This window comes from Coptis chinensis, chromosome 3 (genome assembly GCF_015680905.1).
Source record: "Coptis chinensis isolate HL-2020 chromosome 3, ASM1568090v1, whole genome shotgun sequence".
Lineage (NCBI taxonomy): Eukaryota > Viridiplantae > Streptophyta > Magnoliopsida > Ranunculales > Ranunculaceae > Coptis > Coptis chinensis.
Genome location: NC_141458.1, coordinates 14,976,584 through 14,993,869, shown reverse-complemented (window position 1 = coordinate 14,993,869; position 17,286 = coordinate 14,976,584). Strand labels below are relative to the sequence as shown.

General features: G+C 37.6%; 1 pseudogene across 1 annotated transcript; it reads left to right on the top strand.

Annotated features, from left to right (window-relative positions):
• Window positions 1-4,986: 4,986 nt before the first annotated feature.
• LOC147508144 (ABC transporter B family member 4-like) lies at window positions 4,987-12,991 on the top strand (annotated as a pseudogene). Its single transcript, XR_015217924.1, has 12 exons — window positions 4,987-5,465; window positions 5,630-5,684; window positions 5,799-5,974; window positions 6,082-6,303; window positions 7,278-7,516; window positions 8,370-8,893; window positions 9,206-9,479; window positions 9,643-10,505; window positions 11,132-11,398; window positions 11,589-11,852; window positions 11,994-12,287; window positions 12,528-12,991. The product of XR_015217924.1 is annotated as an ABC transporter B family member 4-like (transcript).
• The last annotated feature ends 4,295 nt before the right edge of the window (window positions 12,992-17,286 follow it).

Sequence of the window (17,286 nt, the reverse complement as noted above, 5' to 3'; positions counted from 1 at the left end):
GACAATTACTTGCGCAATGTCTCTTTTCATCGCAATTGTAGCACTTCACATGTTTCAGCGACTTCTTTGACTTGGACCTAGACCTCTCATTGCTTGTAGATGCCTTTTCATACGACCTTCCTCTTGCCACTAGCCTTTGTCCTGCATCAATGTTATTCTCAACTCGTGTCTTCTTCATCAACTCATAAGAAAGAAGTACACTTTGAACTTCATCAAGATCAACATCTTTTCTATTTATAAATGTAGTTATTAGATGCTCATAGCTCTCAGGCAAAGAGAATATTAAACATGCCGCTTGATCCTTATCATCCATCTTCATGCCAACATTCAAATAATCTGCGAGGCGTCGACGGAACTCATTAACGTGCTCTTGCATCGTTGAACCATCCACCATCATATACCGATAAAGACATTTCTTAAGGTACATCTTGTTCGTCATGCTCTTGGTCATATACATAGATTCTAGCTTTAGCCAAATACCGGTGGCGGTACTTTCTCCCATCATATTATACATGACCTCATTAACAAGACACAACCGGATTGATGAACAAGCCTGTAGATCGAACTCTTCCCAATCATCATCACTTGTATTTGCCGTCTTTGATTTAATCTCCTTTAAAGTTTTGTGCAAACCTTGTTGGATGAGGATGTCCTTTACTTAGACTTGTCAAATCCCAAAGTTATTCTTTCCATTAAATTTCTCTACTTCAGACCTAACATTTGACATCCTGGGAGCTATTTTTTCAAGTCACATACAATAACAAAAAAAAAAATGTTCACTTAGGAATTTTATCAAACACCTTGTCTCCATAAATTTTTTGAGTTCACATACTCAAACTCGAAATGTCTTAAACTCTGCTCTGATACCAATTGTTATGAATAACTAAAGCGGAAACAATGTTATCCACTCCAGGAAAGAATCAACTCTACCCAAGGATTGATTCTTCTTACAAGACAAGACTTCAACACCCTCCAAGTACTATCCCAACACTTCTCAATATAAACTAATAAGCATATAAAGTAAAGAGACTAATGTAAAAAAGAACAAACCACAAGACACAGATATAACGTTGTTCGGCAATGTGCCTACGTCCACCGGTGAGATCCAAGCTTTACTAGATGCACAAAGTAACAGATTACAAGAGCTCTCAATTCACTTATAAAGAATGAACACTCAAACACTCACTTAGAATGCACTCTTCAATGTCTGTCTCTGTTCTAGTATTGATTAGGTTAAGTTGAATAGAAAACCTAACTTTTGTTTTTATACTGAACCAAAAAAAAATTGATGTGTCTGTGAAGGGGTCCGAGCGTCAGTTGCGCCTTGTCTTAGGCTTAGGTGAGCGCGCTCTCGCGCTTAATAAAATTTGTACACAAAAGTCCAGTAACTTTTCTTTCACTCAACCCAAAATTTGGCTAAGTACAAATCCTCCAAGGGAGCACATGTCGCGCTGTGCTCCAAGCCAACTAGGACGCGAGTCGCGCCTTACAAGAAAAAACGCAAACAACTCTTTTTCTCTACACTTTTCCACCAATCATTGGAACACCCATTCTCCAACCACATTCAGGGAAGTGAGTATCATTATCACGAAAAATTTGAAGGCGGAACGCGTCTTGAATAAATTTAGTAACTGAGAAGGTGTTTTCTGAGAACATACTTTCATAACCACCTATGATATATATTTTTCGTGTCTAAGACTACATAGGCATATGTATCGCGGGAAAACCTTGTTGAGAAAATGTTGGCATCCTAGAAACACAAGTAGTTACGTCGTCATCGAATGAATAGGCATTGGGATCAATCTCGTACCATAAGGAAGCATCATAATTTTCTTTTTAGACACGCATTACAAAATCAAACTTTAATCCTCCTCGTCGATTGGTGAAACCCCAAAGTGTCGTCAATCATCTTTCATATCTGACTTTGGTAACGAGGAGAACTGGACAAAAGAAGGGCTTTTCAAAAGATATGTGACCGTGCACCGTCGTTAAATTCGCCCGGTGTGATTGTTAAGTGTGAGCGTCGCGGGGACACGATCGTATAGCGTCGTAAAAATCGGGGCCCAACCCATGACATAAAGGGCTTTTAATTCTGTAGAGACATTCTAAAAGGAAAGATTTCCAAAAAATTGCATGTCCCTTAGAAAATCTTCGGCATCTCCTTTGTTAAATTGTATGTTAGTGGTGATACTAGGAGAGTTGTGACATTGATATATTGAGAGAAACCAAGAAGAAGAACAATGGAGAATAATATAGATTGATTGATTGAGAGAGAGATTGATTAGGGTTAGAGTGATAGATTGATTATTGTTCTCTACCCAGAGTTACATATTTATACTAACTTAGCTTGGGTGTGAAGTAACCCAAAACATGAGAATGGAAACTACTAGATATAGATGTCCACACTTATAGAAACGTGAGACTTTCCATATAAGACATATTCTAATACTCCCCCTCAAGTTGTAATGCCGCAAACTTGCAAATTACAGTTTGAATGACATAAAGAAAAGATAAGAATACAGCTCCCTCTTTCGCATAGAACTACCTTTAGTTGAAGAACTCAAACAACTATTGAGACGAGACGTTCTGAAAAGTGAAATTGTCGGTGTAAACAATGGCCTAACCTGAAAATTGAATTTATACCACAGGTACAAACTGGAAACAGAACACCTGTGTGATGACTGCAACCTGAGAGATGAATTTGAATAGTATAGTGATGATGTAGCTGCAACCTGAGAGATTGATGAAAACTGAATAGGGCAGTGATGATGTGACTGCAACCTGAGAGATTAATACTGAGTACCTGGCACCACTGCGACATAAAAGGAATCAAAACCTGAAAAGGTGAACCATCAACGACAGCAACATATGAGAAGCTCCTCAATAAGAAGGCGAAAAATAGAAATTCGGTGAAACACCATAAAACTCAGAACCATGACATGAAAGGGAGTCAAACCCTTATAAACGAAAGAACTTATCAGCCAACCAATAATCAGGAATTCTACCAAATCATATTAGTTGAGACGAGGAGAAACTTTTGAAGAATCTGGCTGGACTGATATGTTTAGACAAAGGCAAGCCTTGAAGCAAGGCTAAAATCGGCGTGTAAGCCCATGCAACAAAACTGAACAGCTAGTGCGAGATACAGAGAGGAGGGCACGTGTGCGCCTTGATGAAGGCAATCTTGAGCGTGGGCGTGCCTATAGCGAGTGTGTGATCTGAGAGAGAGAAGCTGCGCGGATGATGAAGGCAATCTTGAGGCGTCGACTCTATATAACCGATTAAAGCGGAGAGATTACGAAGTCAGAGAGATTGCGGAACTTGAATATTGACTTCGAACCATGGAGAATAATGAGACGAGAGATTGTAGAACCTTGAAAAGTGCCTTGAACATGGCAATGAATAGTACCGGCGGACAGTGACGATGAATAGTACCCGTGAACAGTGACGATGAACAACACCAGTAAATAGTGTCGGTGAACAGTAAATCCATCCAGCGAAAGATTGAAACTTGAATCGAGATAGAAAAACTTCTTTTTGTGAGAAAGATTGAAACTTGACTTGAATTGAATTTTAAAAATTGAAAAAAAAAATTGATTTTTTGATAGATATTGATTTTGAGAGATTCCTCTCCTAACATACCACTAAACTTTGATTTGATTTGAACCTGACGCTCTGATACCATGTTAAATTACATGTTAGTGGTGATACTAGGAGAGTTGTGGCATTGATATATTGAGAGAAACCAAGACCACTAAACTTTGATTTGATTTGAACCTGACGCTCTAATACCATGTTAAATTACATGTTAGTGGTGATACTAGGAGAGTTGTGACATTGATATATTGAGAGAAACCAAGAAAAAGAACAATGGAGAATAATATAGATTGATTGAGAGAGAGGGAGAGAGATTGATTAGGGTTAGAGTGATAGATTGATTATTGTTATCTACCAAGAGTTACGTATTTATACTAATATAACTTGTATGTGAAGTAACCCAAAAAATGATAATGAAAACTACTAAATATGAATGTCCACACTTATAGAAACGTGTGACTTTCCATATAAGACATATTCTAATATTGAGATAGTCTAATATCCTTTGGGAGCGGCAATCTAATTTGATTAAGTCGAGAGTGCGAGGATCAATAGTAAGAAATTTATAACAACATTGCACGTTACGAGAACAAATCTCAATTTAGTATGCCTCATAGAACAGTCACATTCATCTCTCTAACCACGTATGTTAGCGTATTTCTTCAGTTGGTCTACCCTACTAAAGTAATGAACAGCGCCCAGTAGTTCAGGAATCTTCCAACACCTCGAAATCTGACTAATCTACTTAAAACATTTTTTAAATTCCCGCACATGGCACTGCACGTCTCAGTACGTGTTTCGCTAAGAAAAATCACTTGTAGTTTTTAAATGCCAAGGAAATCTTCTTGCAATCAATTCCAAAGACACCCGGAGTAGTCCAGTGTTCAAATCCTACGCAATCTGTTGATGCTTCCACTTCAATTATTCTATTGGTGTGCAAGTAGTACTAGGCAACTAGCTACGTTTATTAAATTATTAACAAGTAGTACTATGCATATTCACGAGTTCCATGATGTGTTTTATTTTTTGATAATGAGTTCCATGATATTTGACTCTGAAAATGAAAACAAGAAACTTCTATTGACGTATAATACAATGAGGTGAAAGACCTCAATATAACAGCCATTATATTGTAGTCCACCTTATATAAGTTAATTATAAGTTTTTTGTTCACCAGTAAGCAACTTTGCTGGTTACAGACAAGGTTGACAAATCACATCTCCATAAAGAAAAAGGTATAAGATGTTTATGCTCACAAAGTACAAAATCTCTAAAACTCATCTTCCCTGTCTTGCATAACTTTGTAATTACAGTAAGCTTTTAGCAATCATAACCAAACAATCAGTTTGATTAGGTCCCTTAGATACACACAACAGAATGTAGCCTTGTTCTGTCTTTATATACACCCCCCTTGCTTGTACTTATTCTGCTTTACTTGTAACGTGTGTGTGTATGTGTGTTTTTTTAAAACTCTATAAGCCTGGCTAGGAGCGTAGGAGAAAAGAATATCGGACCTTGGAGGACGAAAGATGGCTGAGGAAATCGGCTTGGAGGGTAATTTAAATAATTACCAGGCCACTGCATCAACGAGTCACTCGCCTATAGAAGTGGCAAATGAAACCTCAGGAAAGAAAGATGACCAGCAAGATTCAGAAAACAGCAAGGGAGAAGAGAGTGTTGGTACTGTTCCATATTACAGGCTATTCTCCTTCGCAGACTCGAACGATGTTCTGCTCATGATCATCGGGACAATTGCATCTGTTGGAAATGGAGTGTGTATGCCTATTATGACCATTCTTTTTGGAGATCTAATTAACGCATTTGGAGAAAATGCAAACAGCAAGAATACAGCTCATGAAGTTTCCAAGGTAAAGTTCGTTCCACTGCAGAAACTAAAACTAATCCTCTTGAGGTTTATACCTTAATTTCAATCAGAGTACACAGAATCTTGTCTACTGCAAAATCCAATACCGTTGAACTGTTTATATATTGCCAGGTAGAGAACTTATATATTCTTCGGTTTTGACTTCAGATAGCTTTGAAATTTGTTTATTTGGCCGCTGGTTCTGGTGTTGCATCACTGTTGCGTAAGTACATCATTTCAGGTTCCCATTCTTGATTTAAATTACATTGCGCAGTGCGCAGAAATATTAAACCATTGATACTAAGGTCTTAAGGATATCAGTGTTTATCTTTGCCAGAGGTGTCATGCTGGATGGTGACAGGGGAGAGACAAGCTGCAAGAATACGGAGTTTATACTTGAAAGCTATACTGAGGCAAGATGTTGCTTTCTTCGATAAAGAAACAAACACGGGTGAAGTAGTTGGGAGGATGGCAGGTGACACTGTTCTTATTCAAGACTCAATGGGTGAGAAGGTATCACGGCAACCTCTGTTGAAATAGTTTTATCAGTTTATCAACTTATTTTTGTAGTTGAAAACTCAACGATTAATGAATAACATGTTTATTTCTGAATTTCTCAGGTTGGGAAGTTCATACAACTTTTTTCAACATTCACAGGTGGTTTTACAATAGCATTTACCAAAGGGTGGCTCCTTACCCTTGTGCTGTTGAGCTCTATACCTCTTCTTGTGATCTCTGGTGCACTCATGGCTATTGTTGTATCTAAGATGGCATCTCGTGGACAAGCTGCTTATTCCCAAGCAGGGATTGTTGTAGATCAGACAGTCGGCTCAATCAGGACTGTATGTAACCGTTATTCCAAGTTTCAAGCATGTATATATGTTTTTTGGTTAAGGCACCACCTGCATTAAGTTCTCAAATAAATAGTTCCCTTTCTGTTCTCCTCAAGTTGAAGACAGAGGAGGGTACAAAATACTCAATGCAAGTTCATGATCATTTTCTAGAGAAGAAAGATGATCAGCAGCTCTATTAGCTTCTCTATATACTTGTAGTACTTTAACACTAACAAATTGCCTAATGAGATCATGAATAGCAGCTGAAATGTTGGCACACTGCCATGGTGCTCTTTCTTGGTTACAACCCTCAAAGAATCAGAAGGCACTTCGAGTAGTTGTAACTTCTAGAATCCTTGCAGACCAGCCAAGATAGCTTTAAGTTCTTGATATATTAGACCTTGGACCACCAGCTCTAGTATAATATAATACTACCATGCCATCAGAATCTCTTAAGATTTCCCCTATGCCACATCTATTCTCTAACATGCAGCCATCAGAATTTAGTTTGGTTGTTCCTCTCTCTGGCTTCTTCCATATACATTGGACTGGCTCTTTAGTAACATAGGTCACACCGTCACAGTATTCCCCAACTTATCTAACAGTGCCTTCAACTGCCCTAAGTTCTTAATTTACTACTGATAGTTAATTCTGCAAGTAATTAACCTCCTTACAGTCAGTGTTGAGTAGTGTTTCTGAATCTCTTATAATTCCTTTCCCTCCATATATAGCTAGCTAACTGTAGCACATATGTAGACTTTGAAAATTCCAACCGCCATAGTATTCTTCTGACAAAGGACAAAGTTTCGTAATTGCTGCATCCATCCTAATCAGTATGTATAATTAATTAGGTGCTTTTTTTTTAAAACAAGTGAAAATTTTATTGATAACGAGTTTTACAAATAATTTAGACAAACAGCAACAAGCTGTCTTTTGTTTTTTTTTTTTTTTTGTCGTTTGCTTGAACCTAAGGTTGTGTTCAGGTCGCATCCTTTACTGGGGAGAAGCATGCTATTATTCAGTACGAAAAGTACCTAAAGAAGGCTTACGAGTCTGGTGTACACGAGGGCCTAGCTTCTGGTTTAGGTTTTGGTGCAGTTATGCTAATTGTATTCTGTACTTATGCTTTGGCCGTATGGTTTGGTGGAAAGATGATAATTGAAAAAGGCTATAATGGTGGAGTTGTCATAAACATTATTATTGCTGTGCTGACTGGTTCCTTGTAAGTTATCTTTTCAAACTTGTATTACTCTACATAGAACAATTAACCCACAACACGATATAATCAATTTTGCTGTCCCTATAGATATGCTTCGGAGTTATTATATCTGTTGGGGTTTATACCAATACCAATCGATTCTCCCACTACACAGATAATTTGTATTTGAACTCAATTCAACTCCAGACAAATTCTAAATATCAATTACAACCTATACTAACATGCCCAACTCGCTAAACAACTATTAACAACATGTAATAATGTAAAACATACCACAACACAAAGATATACCATAGTTCAGCCAATGATGCATATTTTCACAAGAGCTAGTTCTTTATAAAGTGGAAAAAAAGATTACAATCTCCCTTTTCAGTCTCTCACCTTACTAGATCATTCTCATCTTTTTATAGGGTTATTTCTCTATAAAAGTTATCTCTCAATTTTGATAGCTTTTGAAATTGAGTTTTCTCTAACTTTTGTGCCTCTTGTGTGTTTTCTGGGTTGTTAGGTTTTGCCAAAAACTCTAACTCTTATTGAAACTCTAACTCTTATTGCAAACTTGCCATCCACAAAATTAGACTTTTTCTGAAAATAGACTCGAGCGCGGGGTGCACCTCGAGCAAGCACAAGTCGAGCACAGGGTGCTCCGAGCAAGCCAAAACCGAGCGCAGGGTGCGCTCAAGCTTTCCCGCGCAGGCTGAAATTCTTTCCTCCTCATGTGAGGGATAAAGGCAACAATATCCTTATCTTATTTATCAAAATATATCTGTTCCCAAAAATATCACACATAGTAACTGTGAAGAATTGAATAAGATGATCTTGTACATCATTTTCATGTAGTACTTGATTTTTATAGGTCCCTGGGGCAGGCATCTCCATGCTTGGGGGCATTTGCTTCTGGACGAGCAGCAGCATATAAGATGTTTGAGACAATAAATAGGAAACCACAGATTGATTCTTCTGACACCAATGGATGTAAATTGGATGACATTCTTGGAGATATCGAGTTAAGGGATGTTTGCTTCAGTTATCCAGCTAGACCAGATGAGCCAATATTTGATGGATTTTCTCTTTCCATGCATAGTGGCACTACTTCAGCTTTGGTTGGACAGAGTGGTAGCGGAAAGTCAACTGTAATCAGTCTAATAGAGATTTTATGATCCACAAGCTGGTGAAATTCTGATCGATGGTATAAATCTCAGGGAGTTTCAACTGAGATGGATCAGAGAGAAAATTGGTCTTGTCGGCCAAGAACCTGTGCTATTTTCCTCAAGTATTAAAGATAATATTGCCTATGGCAAGGACGGTGCAACTATTGAAGAAATTACAGCTGCAGCTGAGCTTGCTAATGCTGCGAAGTTCATAGACAAACTGCCACAGGTTTTTTCATTTTCTTTTTTTCCATCGTTTTGTGTTTGATGTAAAGTTTTGTGTGAATTTAACATTTTCCGGAAGCTATCTGTTTGTTGTTGTCACTGTGAAAAAAAAAAATTGTTGTTGTTTTCTCTTACTTTTGTGTTTGATAATGCTTTTTCTCATAGATCTTAATATAGGAAAGGTGCTCCTTTGAACATTATTATATACCTCCTATGACATTTGAAAACTAAAATAACGCCGTATTGTTTCTCTTAATTCTTACCTTAGTAAATTATAATGTGAATTCTGCAATATTGCAATAAATTTCTCATCCAGGGATTAGACACTTTGGTGGGTGAGCATGGGACTCAGCTCTCTGGGGGGCAAAAACAGAGGCTTGCCATAGCTAGAGCGATTCTGAAAGACCCGCGGATTTTACTTTTAGATGAAGCTACGAGTGCACTTGATGTAGAGTCTGAGCACGTTGTTCAGGAGGCCCTGGACAGGATTATGGTCAACAGGACTACTGTCATTGTTGCCCATCGTTTGAGTACAATTAAGAATGCTGATATGATTGCAGTTGTTCATCAAGGGAAGGTCGTTGAAAAAGGTAAGAAATTTACATACCCCTTATATTGATGCTCGTAGATTGATGCCATATGGGCAGCTTTAATTTGTTGTGTGGTTGTTTTGCTCTTTGTTGAACTTAAAATAGTCCTGCTTATTAATTTGGGAACGTGCATGAGAAGTGGCATCCTTGTACATATGACCAGGTTCCCACTTAGAGCTCCTAAAGGATCCTGATGGTGCATACTGCCAGCTTATACGCTTACAAGAAGTAAACAGATGTGACAAAGAAAAGGCAGAAAATGTGGGGTTAGCAAGAAACCCCAGTGAACGACACTCATTTGGACGATCGATAAGCCTGGCATCATCAGGGAGGGGGAACAGTAGCCGCCGCTCGTTCTCAGTCTCATTTGGGATACCTATAGGAAACATCGAGGAAACTGTGGTAACAGATAGTGAATGCACGCCGCCAGCAGCTATAGAACAACCACAGGAAGTTCCACTTCGTCGACTTGCCTATTTGAATAAGCCGGAGATTCCTATACTATTACTTGGTGTCATATTCGCAGTCGTCAATGGAGTCATATTTCCAGTATTTGGTTTACTCCTTTCTAGTGTGATTAAAACATTTTTTGAGCCAAAACAAAAGCTTCAGAAGGATTCTAGGTTTTGGGCATTGATGTTTATCACCCTTGGTGTGGTTTCATTCATTGCATCACCTGGTCGAACATACTTCTTTTCTGTGGCTGGTTGTAGATTAATACAACGGATTCGCTCTATGTGTTTCAAAAAGGTGGTTCACATGGAGATCAATTGGTTTGATGAGCCCGAACATTCTGGCGGAGCAATTGGTGCAAAGCTCTCTGCAGATGCAGCTACTGTGCGCAGTTTGGTTGGGGATGCACTTGCTCTGCTTGTTCAGAATGCAACTTCAGTAGTTGCTGCCTTGGTTATTGCTTTCACAGCAAATTGGACATTGGCTCTCATCATTCTTGCCTTGCTACCGCTGATAGTACTGAATGGATACGTCCAAATGAAGTTCTTGAAAGGGTTCAGTGCGGATGCAAAGGTTTGTTCTTACCCTGGTCTCAAGTTTTTGAGGTAAAGAAAGATGTAGACAGAATTTGGTAGAGTATTATCTATACAGCCCGGCTCTTAAACGGATGTCCGTTTACGGACATGTTATATAGTGTCTTGCGCTGCTTATATAATGTCTTGCACAACTTATATAGTATCATATATAAGCATAAATTAAAAAGTTAATAAGTGTAAATTTAAAAAGTTGTTCAAGACACTATATAAACTGTTCACGACACTATATAAGCTGTTCAAGACACATGTCCGTAAACAGACTAGTCCGTTTAAGAGCTGGGCCGATTATCTATACTAAATGTCATCATTCTATCTTGTTTCCAAAAAATGGGAACCTTGGATTGGCGATGCTTTTTAATGTATATATTTTAAAAGAAATCATACAAAAAGAAGAAATTATCTTTCCTTCCTTTGACAATGCCTGTTTTGTGAACTCAGCTAGTCCAAAAGGTTAAGGCCAACTTTCATAAACATATAAAAAATATTTTTCCTTTATGAAAGAAATGGTACATATATGGTTTAACCTCAAAAACTAATTATTCTCAGCATATGCATATCCTTAGTTATTACTTCTTAGTGAAGATAAGTAATCTAATGTTGCAGATGATGTATGAGGAAGCAAGTCAAGTTGCTAATGATGCAGTTGGGAGTATAAGGACAGTGGCTTCTTTCTGTTCTGAAGAGAAGGTGATGCTATTGTACAAAAAGAAGTGTGAAGGCCCAATGAAGACAGGAATAAGGCTAGGTTTGGTCAGTGGAATTGGTTTTGGGATTTCTAATTTCATGATGTTCACTTTCTTTGCAATCAGTTTCTATGCTGGTGGCCGTTTAGTTGAGGATGGAAAAACAACGTTTACGGAGGTTTTCCGAGTACGTTCCCTTCCATCTATATTGAATTATTATGCATCAAGATATATTTACCTCTATCGAGCTTTTCATTTTAAACATTTTGAAGAAATCATTAAGCAGTCAAATGCAGTTTACACATAAACACACACAAAGCACCAAAGGCTCCTGATTTATTCGTCATTTAATCTGTTACGTCTTTCTTGCTTCACAGGTATTCCTTGCTCTTACGATGGCAACCACAGGAATTTCAGAGTCAAGCTCCCTTGCACCTGATTCCAGTAAAGCTAAGAGTTCTACTGCTTCTATATTCGGGATTCTCGATCAAAAGTCAAAGATAGATTCAAGTGACGACTCTGGAATTACATTACAAAACACGGAGGGAGAAATTGAGCTTCGACATGTCAGTTTTAAGTACCTAGCAAGGCCCGACATTCAAATTTTTAAAGACCTTTGCTTGGCTATTCATTCCGGCAAGGTAATCACGTGAAAAACTCATAGATAAGGTTAATTCTGTCCAACACACTGGAAACCCTAAAACAAGTAGTTCAAAAACTCGGTCTCTTTTCATGGCACCATTAACTAATTCTAGTTCACCCTTTTAAATGTCATCTATCAGACGGTTGCTCTGGTCGGAGAGAGTGGCAGTGGAAAATCGACAGTGATCTCATTGCTCCTGAGATTCTATGATCCCGATTCAGGTCATATTACACTAGATGGCATTGAAATTCAGAAGCTTCAGTTAAGGTGGCTGAGGCAGCAGATGGGTCTAGTGAGCCAGGAACCCGCATTGTTCAATGACACGATTAGAGCCAACATTGCGTACGGAAAGGAAGGAGACGCCACAGAGACAGAAATCTTAGCTGCAGCTAAGCTTGCAAATGTGCACAATTTCATTAGTGGGCTGCAACAGGTAGGAGCAGCATAAGCTAGATCACGAGCTAATTAGTACTTTAACAGAATAAATACATCACACAGACACACACCAACACTCACGCCATTAGTAACTCTCATATCCAATGGGCAATGGCTTGAATAGTTTAAATAATACACAAATACAAGAAAAAACATGGGGAAGCATTTGGAATGACGCGTTTATATGTTGGTTAAGTGCATTCTAACGATGACTATATATTCACTTGTAAATGTGAAGGGGTATGATACAATAGTTGGAGAGAGAGGAATCCAGTTATCAGGAGGGCAGAAGCAACGTGTGGCTATTGCACGTGCTATGTTGAAAGCACCAAAGATATTGTTACTAGATGAGGCAACGAGTGCACTTGATGCAGAGTCTGAACGAGTAGTTCAAGATGCTTTGGATCGAGTCATGGTGAATCGAACAACTGTTGTGGTAGCACACCGGTTGTCAACAATTAAAAATGCAGACGTAATCGCAGTTGTTAAGAATGGGGTTATCGCTGAGAAAGGAAAGCATGATTATTTAATTAACATCAAGGATGGACTTTACGCGTCCTTGGTAGCGCTTCATACCAGTGCTTCTTTGCAATGAGGTTATAACTTTCATTTTCTTTCAACGTTTGGGTAATGGAGTAGTGTCACATTGTTTTTTGTTCTAATTATTTTTTACTTCCTTTTACGCATGTAACGTTCAATTTATCCCTCTTTTAGCTTCTTATAACAAATTATAATAGAAGGCCATTTTAAGCACCTTGCATGTTATAATGCGTTGAGACCTCACAGAAATGAATTATATTTAAAAGTTGAACGATTAACACCATTTGCAGGTCTGACTTTTTAATCCAAAATTCCATAAAATAGGACTCATGCATGAGAGTGATCTCCCCCTAAAGAACACTTTTGATGGGAGAGGTCGTCAGTTATATATACTAGCAACATTCACGTGCTCTGCACGCCGATATCAAATAAAACTTACTGAATAGTGTAAACATAATTTGGGTGAGTATACTTACAATTCACATTATGCCAGAGCATACGTACTGGCAGCCGTTTAAAATTTTATTTAAAGGGAACTCAAATTCTATTTGATTTACGTAAGCAATAGACTTTTAAGTATATCTCCAAATCACACGTACTTTTAGGCTATAATCATAGCAAGTGCACGTTGCAAATGACAAAGATAAAATGTTAGTGCATCAAAAGTATCTCTGCAACGTCATTAACTGAAATCAATATACAAATCTTAGGTAAATAGGTAACATACAACCGTATGTATTGAATTGGAAGAATGGGACATAACCTCCAAAGCTTATTCATTTGGTTTGTTAATCATTCATCCAAAATGGAGTTACAATGGCATCTGTGGCACAGCGGCATACTCAGTCTACATAGGATATTACATCAATATAAGAATTAAAGTACACCAATAACAAAAAGAAGTAAGTCGCCCTGACTTGTCCTCCACTATGATAGTTGATATGTTGCAACCATCTACTCGTAAGCAGCTACTCCTCAAGCGATGATGGATCAACTAATATGTACGTTGCATTGTCCATATACATCAAAAACTTGTTTCAATGCTTTACAAAAACACGTTTTAGAATCTAGCAATTTGCATTGAGAGCTAGATGAAAGCCTATTGGCAGTTAAGTATCAAACACTTTGACTACGTCTCTACAACATAGAGAGAGCTAATAAATCTTGCAATAAAAGCGTCGTCCTCTCTCAAAATGAGAGAAAATGGTGGGAGATGTGAAAGCTAGGCATTTCAGTGCTTAGATTACAACCCAACACCGAATTTAAAAGAGTTCTTAGATAACCCCGATTTGGACTATCAACCATGTTGTTGAGTCGTTAAAAATTTGTAAGATGTATCAGCAAACTTAGTTATATGTGTCTAGCTTAGAGAACAAATTTGTAAGCTCCTTGGTCTGCTTAAGTAGAAGCAAACCCTCCTACTATTCACTGAAGTGTCTGATTAGTACCTCTCTTTAGTCTTCCAGTTACGGGGGTAGTTAGAGACAATAATCGTCTGTTTCTTTTACCACTTCTTATTCTCACCATTAACCCACCAGTTAACTATTCTGGTTTAACATGTTTTGATTTGAGAGATGGAGATGCCAGCAAATTATGTATTACTAACTTTTGGACCTATACTTTTTAAATCCATTGGCAATTAAGTTTAACGTACAGTTCAAGAGCAAAAAAAATATATGCAGAAATAAAGACCCTCCCCATCGTTCATTATATACATTGTTATGCAGTGTTTCATGAAATTTAGAGAAAATTTCAAAATGGTAGCAAGTGCAATAATATTTTAAATAGAGGTTAGTTTTGTCAATTTAGTATTTAGTATTTACTAGTTACTAAACATTAAAGCCCTATTAATCTTTCTCAAACATTTACTTAGCTATCTAAATATTTGAGAGACTCATCACTTCACCTTGGTAAGTGTGTATACTCCCTCCAATCCCTCTATTTTGATTTCCTTTTGTCTTCTAAACATTTAATTATTGAAATATGTAATATATGTGTATTTGAGAGGATTGTTAATTTTGAGATAAGGAGTTGCTTATATGCCATTTTGGTCATTTTTGGTGGATAGACATTTAAATTTGAAAGTATGGTTGGTGCCCATATTTTTTATTTTTGTTAATGTATTCACATATTTTCTCTTACTTTTCTTGAAAATTTCTTGAAAATTTCTAGATTTTCATTTTCTGTGGTAACCGAAAGAGTGACTGAAAACGAAATTTAGTTCCTTGCTCTCAGGCCTAGACAATCAAACCCAAGTGGGCGGGATAATGTATTAATGACTCTCCAGGACAGATCGGGGGAAAAGTAACACTCATAACTAATTTTTTTTAATCACTCACAAGGACCGGATAGATTAAAGGTCAAGTATATGTACCCTTGAAACGAAATTAAAAACGGCTCGGGTAGATGAAATATCAAGTATACCCCTGACGCGAAATAATAAATTGCCTGACCCAACCAAACCGACCCGGTGTATATGGCATGTACAATCATTGTTCATACCTCAACATAATGTGTGGTCAGTAAGAAGTATGAACAATTATTGTTCACACCTATTGGAGTATGAACAATCATTGTTCATACCTCGAACAATCACTATTCATATACATCAAAATGAGCTTATATGAACAATGACTGTTCATACCTTTTTTATTTGAGGGGGGGGGGGGGGAGGTTTATATGAACACTCATTGTTTATACCTATTTGGGATATAAACAATCATTGTTCATAGGTATTTGGGAAATAAACAAACACTCATTGTTCATACCTCAATATGAGTATGAACAATCACTAGTTATATGAATACTCATTGTTCATACCTATTTGGGGTATGAACAATAACTACTCATATGAACACGTACTCATTGTTCATACCTATTTTGGGTATGACCAATCATTATCTATACCTCAAACAATCACTGTTCATACATCAATATGAGCTATGAATAATCATTGTTCATACCTTAACATAATGTATGGTCAGTAGGAACACCTATTGGAGTAGTATGAACAATCAATCACAATTCATACCTTAATATGAGTTATGATGAACAATCACTATTCATACCTATTTTGGGTATGAACAATCACTGTTCATAAGTTCATACTTCAACATATATAATATATGATCAGTAAGAACACATATTGAAGTATGAACAATCATTGTTCATACATATTTGGGGTATGAGCAATTATTGTTTATATCTTAATATGAGTTATAAACAATCATTGTTCATGCATCAACATAGTGTATGAAGTATGTTCACCTATTTGGTACCAAAACAACAAAAATGGTAAAATAAAAAAATATTTATTTCAAATCTGGGCTATTTGTCCTTACGTGTTATTTTCACCCGAAAATTGTCCTTGAGAGCGATTAAAAAAACACTAGTTCTGAGAGTGATTTTCACCTGAAAATGGGCCTAGGGACCAATTTCTTGCCAGCAAATTTCTTCCAAGCCACGTCACAAACAAAAATGGTCATGCCACTCCTAAGAGTGCCACATCGAACTTGGATGTTCATTTGATGAATGTAGACTTAACAGATGGCAGCAATGGCTCAACGGCGTATCGTCAAAATCCTCACGTACAATCAACAGTTGCTGAGATGCAGGTTGAAGAAGCACATCAAGTTTCTCTCATTATTATACTGATCAAGAGCCTATATATGTTAGCTCCCTCTATCCAAACCCCAAGTGAAACCTAGGGGCCATTTGTTTTTGCCTCTTATAAGGCCTTGATGTCTTATAACCTCTTATAAGATGTGGCCCAGTGATTTTTGACATTTTTTTGGTTTGTTTTTTGCCTCTTATAAGAGGCATTCTACTAGAAATGTCTTATATATAAGAGGCTCCGATTCTATAAGTACCAAAATTGGATCTACTTTAATTCTGTAAGTCTTATAACTTGAAAAATGACTCAAACACCCCCGTCCATATACCCCTAGCCTCATTTCTCTCTTCTTCCCTTTTCATTATCTTCTTCTCCAAATAACTTCATTGCCCTAGCCACCACCACCACCATTGCCGCTATTACCACCACCATCATCACCTCCACCACCACTACCACCGTACTATTAAGACTATCACCACCACCACCACCGTGCTATTAAGACCACCACCACTTCTACTACTACCACCACCACCACCACCACCACCACCACCATCACTACCACCGTGCTATTAAGACCAATATCATCACCTCCACTACCACCACCACCGTACCACCACCACCACTGTACTATTAAGACTATCACCGTACACCACCACCACCGTACTATTAAGACATCCACCACTTCCACTACCACCACCACCACTGTGCTATTAAGACCAATATCATCACCTCTACTACCACCACCACCACCGCCGCTGCCAATTAAGGTAGTTTCCTAAAATCGATATTCTAATTATCAAAATTGATTTGAAATCGAAAATCAAACTATATGCTTGTTTCAAAT